The sequence below is a fragment of the Triticum aestivum genome, chromosome 5A (assembly GCF_018294505.1).
Source record: "Triticum aestivum cultivar Chinese Spring chromosome 5A, IWGSC CS RefSeq v2.1, whole genome shotgun sequence".
In the NCBI taxonomy this organism is placed as follows: Eukaryota; Viridiplantae; Streptophyta; class Magnoliopsida; order Poales; family Poaceae; genus Triticum; species Triticum aestivum.
The window spans coordinates 11,824,450-11,833,759 of record NC_057806.1 but is presented as its reverse complement, the minus strand read 5'-3'; positions in this window follow the sequence as shown (position 1 = coordinate 11,833,759).

The following is a 9,310-nucleotide window of genomic DNA, read 5'->3' as shown; positions in this document are numbered from 1 at the left end:
CTATGTTATCACTTTCATATACTAGTGGGAATTTTTCATTATAGAACTTGGCTTGTATATTCCAATGATGGGCTTCCTCAAAATGCCCTAGGTCTTCGTGAGCAAGCAAGTTGGATGCACACCCACTTAGTTTCTTTTTGAGCTTTCATATACTTATAGCTCTAGTGCATCCGTTGCATGGCAATCCCTACTCACTCACATTGATATCTATTGATGGGCATCTCCATAGCCCGTTGATATGCCTAGTTGATGTGAGACTATCTTCTCCCTTTTTGTCTTCTCCACAACCACCTTTCTATTCCACCAATAGTGCTATGTCCATGGCTCACGCTCATGTATTGCGTGAAGATTGAAAAAGTTTGAGAATGTCAAAAGTATGAAACAATTGCTTGGCTTGTCATCAGGGTTGTGCATGATTTAAACACTTTGTGTGGTGAAGATAGAGCATAGCCAGACTATATGATTTTGTAGGGATAACTTTCTTTGGCCATGTTATTTTGAGAAGACATAAATTGCTTACTTAGTATGCTTGAAGTATTATTATTTTTATGTCAATATCAAACTTTTATCTTGAATCTTTCGGATCTGAATATTCATGCCACAATTAAGAAGAATTACATTGAAATTATGCTAAGTAGCATTCCACATCAAAAATTCTGTTTTTATCATTTACCTACTCGAGGACGAGCAGGAATTAAGCTTGGGGATGCTTGATACGTCTCCAACGTATCTATAATTTTTGATTGCTCCATGCTATATTATCTCCTATTTTGGACATTATTGGGCTTTATTATCCACTTTTATATTATTTTTGGGACTAACCTATTAACCGGAGGCCCAACCCAGAATTGCTGTTTTTTTTGCCTATTTTAGGGTTTTGAAGAAAAGGAATATCAAACGGAATGAAACCTTCGGGAACATGATTTTTGGAACGAACAAGATCCAGGAGACTTGGACCCTACGTCAAGCAACCAACAGGGAGGCCACAAGGTAGGGGGCGCGCCTACCCCCCCAGGCGCGCCCTCCACCCTCGTGGTCCCCCTGTTGCTCCACCGACGTACTCCTTCCTCCTATATATATACCTACGTACCCCCAAACGATCAAATACGGAGCCAAAACCCTAATTCCACCGCTGTAACTTTCTGTATCCACGTAGGGCTGGACCAAAAGCTCGTAGCTCGCGAGCTTAATGAGCGCTCGATAGTTCGGCTCGTTAAGCTCGTAGCTCGCTTCTTAATGAACAGAGCCAATCATTGATTTTAGCTCGTTAATCTTAACGAGTTTAACGAGCGAGCTAACGAGTTTCAGGAGTAGCTCGTTAAGCTCGTTTGTAACAGCACAATACATATTTTTATCTTACGTGACAAACTTTTTGTAGCACCTCAACCCATCTATTTATCTAATCGACATATGAGGCAACAAACTACTTCATTTCTTTTTATAGTCACCATATTTCATCTTGAAAACCATACCTAGACATTCAACATGTATATGGTAACACATTATAATCTGTTAACAAGCGCTCGCGAGCGCTCACGAGCTTAACGAGCTTCAAACTAGCCGAGCCGAGCAGAGTTTTCTGCTCGTTAATCTTAACAAGCTTAACGAGCCGAGCCTTAACGAGCGCGAGCTTAATGAGTACGAGCTTAACGAGCCGAGCTGCTCGTTAGTCCACCCCTATATCCACGAGATCCCATCTTGGAGCCTGTTTCGGAGCTCCACCGGAGGGGGCATCGATCATGGAGGGCTTATACATCAACACCATAGCCTCTTCGATGAAGTGTGAGTAGTTTACCTCAGACCTTCGGGTCCATAGTTATTAGCTAGATGGCTTCTTCTCTCTTTTTGGATCTCAATACAAAGTTATCCCCCTCTCTCGTGGAGATCCATTCGATGTAATCTTCTTTTGCGGTGTGTTTGTTGAGACCGATGAATTGTGGGTTTCTGATCAAGTTTATCTATGAACAATATTTGAATCTTCTCTGAATTCTTTTATGTATGATTGGTTATCTTTGCAAGTCTCTTCGAATTATCAGTTTGGTTTGGCCTACTAGATTGATCTTTCTTGCAATGGGAGAAGTGCTTAGCTTTGGGTTCAATCTTGCGGTGTCCTTTCCCAGTGACAATACACTACAAAAAAAGACACATCCGTGACATTTTGGGCCGAACGAATTTTTTTTCTGTCATACATATGACACTTCTATGACGGTAATTGTGACAAAACCCGGTATCATCATAGATGTGGTGGGCTCCTACTTCTATGACAAAAAATGATGACAGAAAATGGGCTTTTCATCCTGGGCGGGCTGGAGATGCAGCTGCATGACATTATTTAGGCCGTCCATGACGGAAAAAACCATGGTAGAAGTGAGGGGGAGGAAAATTTCCGGGAGTTCCCGGTTACGGTGGGAGGCCGGGGGCCGAGCGATGCGTGTTTCTCTCGTACACGTACGCGCGTGTGTGCGAGGCGTTGGCTCTAACTGAACCCGAGTGAGGCGTTGGGCTCTAACTGAACCCGAGCGATTGCACTGTAGGCTACGCGTTACTGAACCCGAGCGATCGATCGATGGCTGTTAACTAAACCCGATCGAGCGATTCCTTCGCTACTGCTGCTAACTGAAGCCGATCGATGCTGCCTATGGGATGAACAGTGAGCGTTGCGGGGGGTTTGGATGAACAGTGAGCGGTGGCGTTGCCTCTGGATGAACAGGACCCCGTGGTGTGGTGGAGGGCTGGATGAACAGTAGACGGTGGAGGGGTGCCCGTGGAGGGGTGGTTGAACAAGATCCCGTGGTGTGGAGGGCTGGATGAATAGTAGACGGTGGAGGGGTGCCCGTGGAGGGGTGGTTGAACAGTAGCCGGTGGAGTAGCGCACGGTGGAGGCTGGATGAACAGGAGCCCGTGGAGGCTGGAGGAGGTCGACGGTAGCCCGTGGAGGTTGGAGGAGGTCGACGGTGGAGATGAACAGTATCTCGTGGAGTCCCGTTTTGCGGTACGCCACACTCCTCCCGATGAATAGGACCCCCGTTTCGACCGTAGCGCTCCAACACAAGTACGCTTCGTCCGTTTTGCGGTACGCCACACCCCTCCCGATCAACAGGACCCCCGTTTCGACTGTAGGAGGTCCATTTTGTCCGTTTTGCGGTACGCCAGACCCCTCCCGATGAACAGGATCCCGTTTCGAACGTGGCCGGTCGAACACAAGGCCGTTTCCTCCGTTGTGCGGTACGCCACGCCTCATTTCGATCGCCTGTTCCGTCCAAGCCCTCCCGATGAACACGTCCACGCATTCTGTTCCGACCCAGCCGGTTGGCTCCCACACGTTCCGTAGCCTCCCGATGAACACGACGCATTCTGTTACCTCCCCATGAACACGACGCATTCCATTGCCTCCCCATGAACACGACGACGATGTTGTTTCTCCATTCCGACCCAGCCATGTACACGAGCCCTGGCCATACGTATGCGCGAGTAGGCGTTCGAGACCCCGCCCGTATGTACACATACATGGCCATATTTTCTTTCTTGCACCCTACCGTTGTACGTACACGTACATGCTACGTGCGCGCCTCTACTACGACATGTACGCGCCTCTACTACGACACGTGCGCGCCTCTACATCCACCAGTATATATGTACATACACGTTCGCGACCAGAATGACAACGCTACGTATGCTTCGACCAGGTGGGTCCCGACTGTCAGGCACTTCCTTGCCTGCGAAGATGTAGCTGGTGGGTCCCAGCAGTCAGGGGGGTGAATCGTTTTTTTTGCCCGGACGCACTTCCTTGCGTGCGAAGATGTAGCTGGTGGGTCCCAGCAGTCAGGGGCAAATGTTTTTTCGCGAAATACAGTGGCCCGTCCGGTGGGTCCCAGCTGTCAGGTGGAGGAATCATTATTTTCCGCGTAATAAGGAGGCACTTCCTTGCTGCGGCCGTGGACCCAGCTGTCAGCCTCTCCACGTACAGTCCACGTCCGATGGAAGTCGTTCCTTGACCACGTTGACCACGCCGCGCCGAGAGCACCAGGGCGGTGGACGACGGCGAGGCCTAGGAAGGGGACGACGGGGAGCCGGGGAAGACGCGGCAGTGGAAGCCCACGCGGAGAGGAGTACGAGGGTTCACTGGTTCGGCTGCGGTGTGAGGCTGTCATCGCCGCAGGGCCTGGCCAGCGGTGGGAATAGTAGGGGGCGGTGAGGCCTCCACGGCAGCACAGCCGGCCACGGGAGGCAGGAGCATGCGGCACGACCGGCGCTGCTTTGGGCGGCTGGAGCAAGAAGACCAGAGGTTGAAGAAGCACTACGGCCGTTGGATGGACATCGTACGGTCACTGGAGCTAGAATCGTTCATATTGACTAAAGTTGACAAAGGCCCCCGTCCCAGTCAACTTAGTAGGCCCACAAGTCAGCCTCCCACCATGGTGGGTCCCAGCTAGCAGGGGGAGTATTCATTTTTTTGTGCGTAATAAGGAGGCACTTCCGGTGGGTCCGAGCTGACAGCGGGGGGAACGTTTTTTTCGCGAAATACGCTGGCCCGTCCGGTGGGTCCCAGCAGCCAGGGGGAAACGTTTTTTTTTGAAATAAGGTGGCCCGTCCGGTGGGTCCCTGCTGTCAGGTGGAGGAATAATTATTTTGCGCGTAATAAGGAGGCACTTCCTTGCGGCCGCCTGGACCCAGCTGTCAGCCTCTCCACGTACAGTACTCTTCCGATGGAAGTCGGTCGTTGACCACGTTGACCACGCCGCGCCGAGAGCACCAGGGCGGTGGTCTGGACGACGGCGAGGCCTAGGAAGGGGACGACGCGGAGCCGGGGAAGACGCAGCAGTGGAAGCCCGCGCGGAGAGGAGTACGAGGGTTCACTGGTTCGGCTGCGGTGTGAGGCTGCCGTCGCCGCAGAATAACAGGGGGTGTGGGTGAGTAGAGGGATGGCCTGGCCAGCGGTGGGAGTAGTACGGGGCGGTGAGGCCTCCGCGGCATCACAGCCGGCCACGGGAGGCAGGAGCACGCGACACGACCGGCGCTGCTTTGGGCGGCTGGAGCAAGAAGACCAGAGGTTGAAGAAGCACTACGGCCGTTGGATGGACATCGTACGATCACTGCAGCTAGAATCGTTTATATTGACTAAGTTGACAAAGCCCTTGGTACGCGTCAACTTAGTAGGCCCACAGCTCGGATTTGGCAGAGAACATATAGCCCATTTGCGATTTGTAAGAATGTACAACCCATTTTTTAATTCTAATGGAATTTACTACAGCCCATTTACAGTTTGTTAAAAGTACAACCCAACTTCTAGCTAGGACAACGATTAATAATTTCAAACAACCGCTCAAAACAGAATTCAAAAAAAATTCCCACATTTTGATGGGATCCGAAATATTTTTATCCGAAATTTCTAGTCAGGTTAAATATAATTTCAAAATAAAGTTGTATTACGTTAAAATCCAACGAAATATTGCGCGCGCAACAAGTAATGAAATTAAAATTTTCAAATTCCAAAAATAATATATTTTTCAAACTAATTACGTGTTTGGTGCATAGTAACTGTCCAGTTATTATAATTACATCCCATTTATTATTTCTTAAAGTCCATTTTCTTGTTAAGCCTAATGCATACCTCCTAGGAAAGTTTGCAGCCCAGCGGGGCGGAGAATAACAAGTTGACCCGGATATTGTGTACAACTGTCGGCCCAGTTGCATTGCTGATGTTGAAAAAAAGGCCTGTGTAGTAAAGTACAACCTAACATGGTTACTCAGCCCACATTTAGCGACGCCGGAAAGGCCCAAACAAGGCTTCTGTACAACTTTTTGAAGTCACTGAGCTCAATTAATAACTTAAGAAAAAAGTTAGATTACAGTGGAACCTAATTAAAAGCTGTCACGAGCAAATAAATAATTCAACGGGTCCCACTTGTGCATGTGCGCGCGCGCGCGTGTGTGTGAGAGAGAGATAGAGAGAGACCCATCGGTCGATGCTTGTAAATACATCTTTCAACCATATGCATTGCTGATGCTCAGTAAAAACTTATATAGTTGACACAATCATATAGAACATCATAGCACACTGAACTTGCATACAAAAATTTCATGCAGGCGGCACAATCAGGATGGAAGTAGTGGATTGCTACGGGAAGGGCTATGTTGAAACCAACGAAGTCGTACATAACGGTTCATCGTCTTTATCAATGACGGGGAAATATCTTGAATGTTGTGCAAAGAAAACAGATAGACAACACAATAAGTTCTGCTAGCACATTAAGTTGACGTACAGCCCTTTCTAAAAAAAGTTCAGGTACAAAATTAGAGCAGGTCACAATCAAATGTACTGGCATATCAGTGCTTCACACCCATAGCTCGGATTTAACTAGTATCTGACAAGATTCAGTTGTTACCTCAAATTAGAGCACATCCAGGCAGCCAGCCCTGCCTCTTCTCCCAAAGAAGCAGTGGCCTCCGCCGCGCGATGGAGTAGGCCCTGTGCCATCCATCGTTCCGAGCAACACGGGGAAAGTCTGACGTTGACTCCTGTAATGGACGTCGTCGACGGACCCTGGCACCAGCGGCGGCGGCAGGACTTCGATTGATGGATTGACCACTTCTTCGACATGCACGAACACTCGATACAGGTACATCCCTAACGTGGTCCGCGGCGGCCTTGGTGGCGACGAATAGTACAACCCCGGTTCCTGCACCGGTATCTCAACACCAATCACCTTCGGTATGGTGGACGGCTTCTTCATCCATGCCATAACCGTCAGAGCCCAGCTGTCTGGAGGAACAAACATACTTACGAGCTCACCTCCAAGGTCGTTGATAAGCTCGTTCATGGACTCGCTGTTCCAAGCACGTCGAGGCATGCCGTGGAAGGTAAGCTTTGTTAAAAACTCAAGCTCAGAGGGCACCGAGCCCCATCCTGGGTGCCACCGATCAAAGCTCACCAGCGCGCCATCGCAGAACAAACGCCGGGAAGATTCGAACACACGACTGCAGTCGAAAGTTGTCCGGAACCTGACGAAGAAATCAGCCGGTGGCGGACAGACTTCGACGAGCAAGTCACTTATTTGGATGCCGTGCGCAATGCCAAGAGCTTTGACAAGGTCGTCCGGCGAGACGGGAGGCCGGTCGCCGTTGATGGTTACCATCAGCACTTTGCCGGCAAACTGGTCGTCAAGCGCCGCCATGCCACTGTTGAGCGACAGCACGCAGCGACCGAAGGCAGGACGGACCTCAGGATCTCCGGCTCGGAGATCCGCGTTGACCGGCGACATGATAGTGCGCTTGAGTACAGGGAGTACAGGAGGGGGATTTGGGGGAACTGGAGTAGGAATCGAGATTCCAGAGGTGGGGGAGGGGCGGGAGACTGGGGATGAAAAGGTAGCATGAATTTCGAGCACGCGCCAATATGCTCTCGGCGCGCAAGCGCACGAAAACACCGGTGGCGCCCACATGTCGGCCTAAGAGTCCTTATTCTTTCTTTTTTGGAGAGCCCGGCCTTTTTTTCAGGATCTTTTGAGAGCCCGGCCTGAGAGTCATAATTGACCTGTTTGGCATTGCGTTACTACTCGGCCCATATTCAACGACACCTCACTGGCCCAAACAAGTGTACATCATCGAAAAGACACTGAGCTCAAATTATATAACTTGAAAAAAGGAGATATACTCTGAACACTGGAGAATGGTGATGCCCTCATTTAGCCCACCAGTAGTTCGAGACAATAAACAGTTCGAAACAACGATATATACAACATTCAAACACTGACTAGTGACTACTACTGACATAAACAGCAAGACATGATAGTTCATAAGAAGTCTTGCTACACCACCAAAACGCACCCATCTGCAGCGCTCAGACTCTCGTGATCCAGACGAGAATGACATTCTAAACAGAAGCAACTATTACATAGTAAGAGTGACATAGACGAGGATGACCAAATGACAAGGAATATGCATAACAAAAGAAAGAACTACCCATCCAGAACCAGCAGCAAAGACAACAAAGTCATTCGAAGAGATGATCCAACACCATCATAATTTGCAGCCCCGCTTCAGCGACCAGTGATCCGGAGACACCAGTACTCCACCCTTTCGATGCAACAGCCCAATTACCTATCAACCTGAAGGCTTGAACCACATCACTGCCTGTCGTAATTGAGACATCCAAGGATCAAAGTTAATCCGGATGCCTTTGTCATTCTCACCTTCTTTTGGCTGCAGGCTGTATCGTTGACAATCAGGGGAGTTTGCTCCCGAACTCCTAGGGCTCGCCGTGTAGACACAGTTTTCCATAGCAAACAGAGCCTCTCTGCCATCAAGGTCCTTGCCAACGGTGATCTCCTGGTTAATCGGATAATTGAGTCCGAGAAACAGAGAGTGTGAACCAAGGCTGTTTACCCGCCTCCAACTAAAAAATCCTAAAGGCCCCAACAAGCTGGTATCCTGCTCATAGACGTAACAACCACTGTCCGGATACTCACGTATTACACGGTGCTTGTATACAGTGGGGTTTTTGCAATATAACTTTTCCGGCTCATGTGTCCGAATGATCATCAGTCTTTTGCCGTCGTCTGATCGAGCGAGGAACCAGTTGTGCTTCCCTGTTTTTGGCAAAGGTGGTGTGATTACAAAGGGCAGTAACTGTAGGGACACTGCATCATATCAAAAAGGACAGGCATTGTTAATGTAAGATCAGCATTGTTCAGAGTATGAGTAGGATAATGCAAGAAACAACATTGATATGTCCCTGTTGGAACTGGGAGGAAAATACAGGGAAATGTATACTGGGTTCGAAAATATAGAAGTGCCATGCATGGTTATACTCATGTTATCTCGCAATCGATTCTTCACAGGAAACTACCATGTCATGCATGTTATGTAATCATGTTCTGTCCTCACAAACAAATTCTTCAAGGTAACTAACAGACCATGCATTGTTATATACTCGTGTTCTGTGGGCAAAATTTTTGTGAGGATATTATTCTAGCCATTGATTGCTGAAGGGCGAATATAGGTATGTACACATGGTAAGCATTGCAGGATTTCACTACTTCCAAATATAGAGTTCTCCATATGCACATTTACTTCCCTAATGTATGGTTAGATGAAACCAACAGTGTGGTGCATGTTTCTACATCATGAAAATGAGGAAACTAACATGGCCATTGATACACACTCATATTTAGTAGTAGTATATAGATTACTGTAAAATAAGGATAATATCCATATATTCCTAACCGTTTGATTATTCAGGGTACAAATTGGCTGTAATGACATGGTCACAATCGCATGAATTAACTCATTCCAAATATAGCTGATTTAC